At 39.2% G+C, this 7,268-nt stretch overlaps 1 long non-coding RNA gene and 1 pseudogene across 1 annotated transcript; one reads left to right on the forward strand and one right to left on the reverse strand.

Annotated features, from left to right (window-relative positions):
• Positions 1-166: 166 nt before the first annotated feature.
• Positions 167-1,261, reverse strand: LOC131790529 (bis(5'-adenosyl)-triphosphatase pseudogene; annotated as a pseudogene).
• Positions 1,262-1,359: 98 nt separating this feature from the next.
• LOC131790531 (uncharacterized) lies at positions 1,360-7,268 on the forward strand. The gene is made up of 3 exons (XR_009340695.2): positions 1,360-1,913; positions 2,962-3,097; positions 6,682-7,268. It is a non-coding gene; the product is annotated as an uncharacterized lncRNA (long non-coding RNA).

Genomic DNA, 7,268 nt, shown 5'->3' on the forward strand with positions numbered 1-7,268 from the left:
ACTGGCTGAGGCTGATTGTGGGAATTGACGAATCGAGGAGCGCATATGAGTAATAGGACTGGTCTAGCCCAATCACAAACCTAACCCTAAGCAAAATGACAATCTAGGTGGTTTACAAAACGATTCCAGTTTTCACCTGTGCTGATAATCAAGGCTGAATCAAGGCTTTAGACTGAAATATTTATTAACATATGTTAAACATCAGTTTCTGAGTTTCTTTTCGTCTTAAACTCTGAGCTTGGATTGTAGAGTACAAGCTGTAGCTTAGAAAAAAACACGTTTAGATAGCCTGACTGACGGATACCAAAAAGCTAGCACAGTATCTTCCCTACTACACTTTTCGTTAAGGTAGTCGTTTCTTTCGAAAGAGAAATGTAATCGTTTTTCTCACGATGTGGTCACTTACATTCGGATATGAATCCCGATGTTTCCTTTCTGTGGATAGCGATGTTTTCATTTTTGTTATCCTCTGCTTCCTGGAACCTTTTGCCCACTCATCACTTTAAGAAAACTCGCAGTATCCAGTCGAAACGTCGCTGTCCTCATCCAAAGTGACCACATCGTGGGTCAAACTATTGCATTTCTCTCTTAAAAGTGTTATTTACTACAATTATTATATAGTCGTTTTTCATCTTTTAAATCAACACTTGATCAAACAAGTCTAGAAAAAACAAGCTAAAATAGCAGCTTCTTTGGACATATCTTCCTCACTCCTAAAAAATGCATTTTCCACCTCATTGGACTCACTTTGTTGTTTGTCATGAACATCGAACGCTCTTTAAACATCGTCATTGCTTTCAAAATCTCCTTTCTTCCTTGGTAACAGGTGGACATGGACATGGACATATTCCACTGTTTGTCCTGTTTCGGGTCCATCTTGGATTGCTATCGAGAGTGAGGTCACCCCATACTCTTTCTCAATAACACGAGCAATTTTTTGTGTGCTAGCGAACAAGTCCATGACTTCTTCCTCTGTTAAGTCCTAAAATCTATTTACAAAACGAATAGGAGACACAAGAACATGTCCAGGGAGGACTATCTTTCTATTCACGAAAGCAAATGATAATTTGGAGCAGAATAACACCTATGAAGGCTGGAGAACAATCCGTCTAAATATTGGAACGTTTTGGCAGCCATGTTGAATAAGGAAGTGACGTAACCGCTGACTCGTGTGCGGGCGTCAGTAGGCACATGGAATAACATGGCGGTATCCAAAACAATAGAGGAAGGGGTAAAGCGTAAAAGTATCCCTCGCGGAAAACCAAAGTCCAGAAAGGTTTGGAAGAGTGAGAAGAAAAATTAAGTTTCTTTTAGGGTTAAATGTCTTTTTTAGGTCAACATTGCGACCAAAACTTTATAGCAAAGATCAAAATTCACTCTTTACTTGACAACGTCAATAGTTTGGAACAAACGACATATACGCCGAATCGGATACGAACTGAACTTTCTTTTTATCACATCAGATTTTATGATGAGGTCTTTTTTAAGTTGTTGATTCGCGAGACTACGGGAGATAAAATCCCCTCTGAACGTCTTTAACAGTGATGATGGTGGCTAAAAATAAGGGTTTTTATGTGATATCCTTTGACCTGCTGCAATATTGACTGAACAATATTTTTAATAACGTTGTAATATTCCAATTATGAGCCATCTATGTGGTTAAAGGAATGTGATTGGAAAATAGTGTTCACTTGATCACAGTCGGTGACTAAGGATTATTGTGTAAATAGGAGTGATTTCTGTATAACCCCATACTATCCTAAAACAAAGCCGTACTCCCTAATAAGCTAATCTATAGTTTCGCCATTTTTTTCTTTTTCCAAGAACTGCAGGCATAATAGAGTATGGGACTGTCCAGAAATCTTGCTTGTGAAAGTCAAATTTGCACTTAATTGTAAAATCTTGGCCTTAAAGTGAGTGATGCCATTTATTGTAATTTAGGCATGAGCACTTTTATTTTCAAGTTTCACTTTGTGAAACCACCTATCTCTGAGGTGACAGGAAGTAAAGTTCTCAACTGTAAAACTTCTGCTTTGTAAAAACCATTAACATAGGCTCTGGGGACATTACAAAGAATATGGCTCATTTTCCCAGTTCTTTTATTAATATAATTTTCAGAGACAATTATTTGACACTCATGGGTCAATGGGCTTACAATTCATTCAAGCACCATTGGTGTGAGCGCAATCTGGGGTCAAGTGGAGAATTTTACTCTGGTTGCAGGGGTAGAGAACACCTATTCTCAATTGTGCTGTATTCCCATTTCTTGGACTCTGAATTTCAAGCTGTACATCTGCATTGTTTATCATTAGCCTATATGAAAATTAAATTATCACAGACTTTAGAAACATTAGGCTGATGTCTTGATTGGTAATTTGTGCAAAGCAATCTTAGAAGACCAAATTGTTAGTTGTACTGTAGCAATATTATGATAACGATGATGATAATGATAGTAATACAGTGGTGATAAGAGTGATAATGATGATGATAATGATACTAATATTGTTGAAGCCAATGATGTTATCCACATGCCTGTGATCAGCAGCTAAGAGTAGAACCACCTAGCAATTGCTCATATGCATGATGACCCCAGTTGATGAAAATTTACCCCCAAACTTCATTTCCATTTAGATTTTCACCAATTTTTGCCACTTTCTTGTTGTTTTCATATGGGTATTCTTTTGATTTGAGTGTTTTGGGAAAACCTTCCCTTTAAAATTTGCTTGTCTGTACCTTGAAAGCGACACATTGAGGTGAAATTAGGTATTGTGATGTAAACATGCCTTACGCCTTTTGAAGACATTTAAATCTGATGATAACAAATTTATGATTTAAAATTAGGAATCAATCAACAGAAATAAAATTGTGAAGTCTATTATAATATACTGTTTACTCAACCATGATAATTATTCATGCCTCAATCCCAGGTGCACTAATTTAAATATTTGTATTCTTTCCTAGAAAACAAATATCCGTCTGAGTTCTTAGACGCGCCACTTAAATTTTGACTACGCAGAAGCTGTGTGCAGGGAAATTTTCTGAAGAAAACCAAAAGGAAGAAGACCTGTGTTGTCATTTGTTCTTCTTATCTTTGGAGGTAAGTAAAGATCTCCTACCATGAGCATTTCTTCTCTGTCGGGCGTTGACGAGAAAGATGTAATTAGCTTGTTTGTTCGTCATCCAGCCCAGGTGTTGTGGTCACGATAAAAGGTATAAAGTCATAGCGATGTATTTTGCAGCATCTAAAGCTTTAAATTCGATACCGTTTGGATTGGTTTCCTGGTGTTAATAGAAGTTTCGAGTAATTGCTGACGCCTGAGCTTCACGAAAACAGAAGCAGTACCTAAGGATTAGGCCGAAAGTTGTTCGAACAGGAGACTGCTCTTTGTCTGGACTCTTTCTTTTGACTGAAAGTTGAGGCATCCACCATTAACTTATATAATTATTATCCTTTACTAGTTCCCGAATGCCTTTGTCAAGCTCGGCTATTCTTGACTGACATCATTGCAATTTCCCATGATATTTCGACTGGAGGAATTTCCCGCCTAAAGTGTACGGTCGAGGGCGATTTGATTTACCGCATCAACAACAAGATTATATTTTGAGACCTTGCGAATCCATCTGCTGGATTTCTCCCTGTCTAATTAATCCGGCACAGAGACCAATTGAAGATATAACATGCATGTTATTTGGTTACCTGGCGTTGAACGAACAGCCTTTGTTGGCGCGCTTGAGACCTGCTGGCGGGACAGAACGTATTGTAGTCATCGCGGAATCGACGAAACAATTCGTTCTTTGCAAAAGCTTTCGGCCTGATTTCACATTAACTTTTCGTTAGCACATACCATGACTTTTTGGGGTCGAGATTGGATCCCGTAACTTAGAAAGCTCAGCAGATCGATCGAAGACTTCAGCCTCCATGTTAAGATCGCGCCAAGTGATTTAATGTCAGATTTGTGTTTTCGTAATTGAAATTCGAGCATAGATGCAGTATTAATAATTAGGTGAACCTTTCTGGACTCTTTCTTTTGACTGAAAGTCGAGGCATCCACCATTAACTTATATAATTATTATCCTTTACTAGTTCCCGAATGTCTTTGTCAAGCTCGGCTATTCTTGACTGACATCATTGCAATTTCCCATGATATTTCGACTGGAGGAATTTCCCGCCTAAAGTGTACGGTCGAGGGCGATTTGATTTACCGCATCAACAACAAGATTATATTTTGAGACCTTGCGAATCCATCTGCTGGATTTCTCCCTGTCTAATTAATCCGGCACAGAGACCAATTGAAGATATAACATGCATGTTATTTGGTTACCTGGCGTTGAACGAACAGCCTTTGTTGGCGCGCTTGAGACCTGCTGGCGGGACAGAACGTATTGTAGTCATCGCGGAATCGACGAAACAATTCGTTCTTTGCAAAAGCTTTCGGCCTGATTTCACATTAACTTTTCGTTAGCACATACCATGACTTTTTGGGGTCGAGATTGGATCCCGTAACTTAGAAAGCTCAGCAGATCGATCGAAGACTTCAGCCTCCATGATAAGATCGCGCCAAGTGATTTTAATGCCAGACTTGTGTTTTCGTAATTGAAATTCGAGCATAGATGCAGTATTAATAATTAGGTGAACCTTAAACTTATAATCAACAGGTTTAAGTAACCGCACAGACACCTACCGACCACAAACGTTGATGTAATTCTCTACACTGATGACAGAAATATAGCGCCTCCGTAGAATGCATGCTGCGAATTTTTTTCGGGGCCAGAGCTCCTTATGAGCTCCACGAAAACAGAAGCAGTACTTAAGGATTAGGTCGAAAGTTGTTCGAACACGTCTTGGTTAATTGTGGTCCCCTCAAATTTCAACCGAAAAAAGGTTTATTCGCCCATGAGGGCGCAAAGATTTATCGTTTTCGCCCATAGATTGGCTGTTCTTCAATTCTCACTTGTTGAGTCGCCATAATTTTTGGCTCGACCACCCGTGTGGACAGCGATCGGAAGTACAAATTTCACAGATTTTCTTTTTCGAAAAATGCAATAAAAAGATAGGTCACCGGGCTTGTTTAAGAGATATGATGGGCTAAACTTCATGCCTGTGCTAGCACTAATCACGCGCGTCATTTCATCGGTTTAAGGTTCATTTTGAGGTACATGGAAGCAAGGGTTTTTGAAAAAATATTTGGAAAAAATCTTAATTGGCAGAAATTCTCGAGCGTATGGAACAATTTGAAATATTATTTGTGGAAAAATCACGTAATTTCAAACGACATTGACTTAAAACGTTCCTCGAGTCATTGCTTTCAGGGTCTTAATTTGCGTCATCGAGTAACTAGCTTTGGGCAAGCTTTTAGCTTTACTTTTTTTTCCCTTCTAAGATTGTTTTTTCATTTCTCCAATTAAAAGGGAATAATCTGAATACCAACATTATGCAATAAAAAATATAGGCAGAACAGGATGCATTGGGCAATACTCAAGAATCACCTTAACTTGTTTGGGGTGCGTTCCAGTTGGGGGGCGAAGCGACAAGGTCTGGAACCGAGAAACGATGGTCACATTGATCACACAACTTGCAAAGCGGTCAATTCACGGGCTTGTCAGTGGTTTCCCTAAGCGAAGTGGGCCGCCCAAACCTTCATGTGTGAAGTTTTACCGTTGTTTTCTATAACGGTTTGAAATCTTATCGTAGGTTCACTTTAGATTAAGGATACGCTCTTTTCTTTTGCCTATTTGTTGATATTTCTTTGGCGAAGCCTGTTCGAGGATGCGAGGAACCTTAAAAAACAAATCCGAGTTCAGGTGGGAAATGTCTTCGTCGAGAAGTTTAAGTTGCGGCTCAAAGGTCTAAGCTTCGATCAAAATCGTACAAACACCTCCACGAAGTTCGTTTGTCAAGGCACTTTAAATGAAGGATTTGTTAAGGAAAGTAATTTTAACTTGTTAAACTCTTCATCTACATCGGCTAGTTATTCAAGTGTGGGGTAGATTCAGTTGCCGTCATTTATCCTGTCTATCCGCTGACAATTTTTTACTGAGATGCCTTTGCAAGTTGTGAAAACATCGTTTCGATTTAATATAAGAGAATGTATAGGAAGTTGTTTCCATTTAAGCTACGCGGTATGTCTTTCCACTCGTTAATGCAGTGTTTGCATGTTTCAGTCTCAACACTGCAATGCTTAAAAAATCCAAAGAGATCGAATAGCCATTCCTCAAACCGTGAAGAAGCAGCATGAAAAGTGAAACAGTCGAATTCTATTTCGAAATCATAATTCATGATTGTATAAATTCAGGTTTAGTTATCCTCTCACACAAGGTCCCCGTACGAATCACTTGGGCCACTCTCGCTACCTTTGACAGAGACCTAGGGCTATGGGAGCAGATCAGAGCATCATTAGAAATGTGAACAAATCTGAGACTTCGGCACCGAAATTAGATGGGTCAATCTGCTCGCTTTGATCCTACGCAAGAGAAAAAGAGGTCCATAAAGCACATAAATCACATGATTCATTCTTGCTGTTCATTCGATTCCATAGTGGCAAACGGTGGGTAAATTAACTTTAGGAAAACGCACTACATTATTTATCGGATAGCGATTTTATCCATTCGAACAACCAGGAAAAGGTGTTCAGCTGAAATGATGTTCTTAACATCTCACTGTGATTGATAATTAACTTTCAGCACAAGAACAGCAAAATGGCGTCTGTTGTGAAGTACATTGTCGTGTTGGCCATGTTTATCCAGATTGCCCAGTCGGGACTACTGGCCTATGGAATTTGCCAGACTGGATGTAACACAGTCTGGGTAGCCTGTGTGGCTGCTGCTGGTGGTACGGCAGGTGTTTCCACAGGAGGCGCAGCAGTCCCAGCTGCTATTGTGGCATGTAATGCTACCCAGGGTACTTGTATGGCCGCTTGTGTAGCTGCTGGTCTTTCACCCACACCTTAGATGAAAGTGACGAGAACTGACCGGTTTTTTTTCTCTATAACTCGTAATTGTTTATTATCTAACTTTTTAGGTTGGAAAAAAAACGTATTTAGAGGTGCGTTTCATTTTGACAATCGTAATGCTATATGGAGTACTTTTAAAAGTTGGAGGAGTTGCCTATACCAGTGTATATCGAGCAAAACATCAATATTCCATAACTTGGTTAGTGATTCAGAGCAAAGTTAAAAAACTTCAAGTGTGTAATATCCTATACAACATACTTGTTAGTGTGTCACAAAAAAAGACCTGAGAAGCAGATTAAAGCATTCATTTCACTCTCA

This window comes from Pocillopora verrucosa, chromosome 2 (assembly GCF_036669915.1).
Source record: "Pocillopora verrucosa isolate sample1 chromosome 2, ASM3666991v2, whole genome shotgun sequence".
Classification (NCBI taxonomy): domain Eukaryota; kingdom Metazoa; phylum Cnidaria; class Anthozoa; order Scleractinia; family Pocilloporidae; genus Pocillopora; species Pocillopora verrucosa.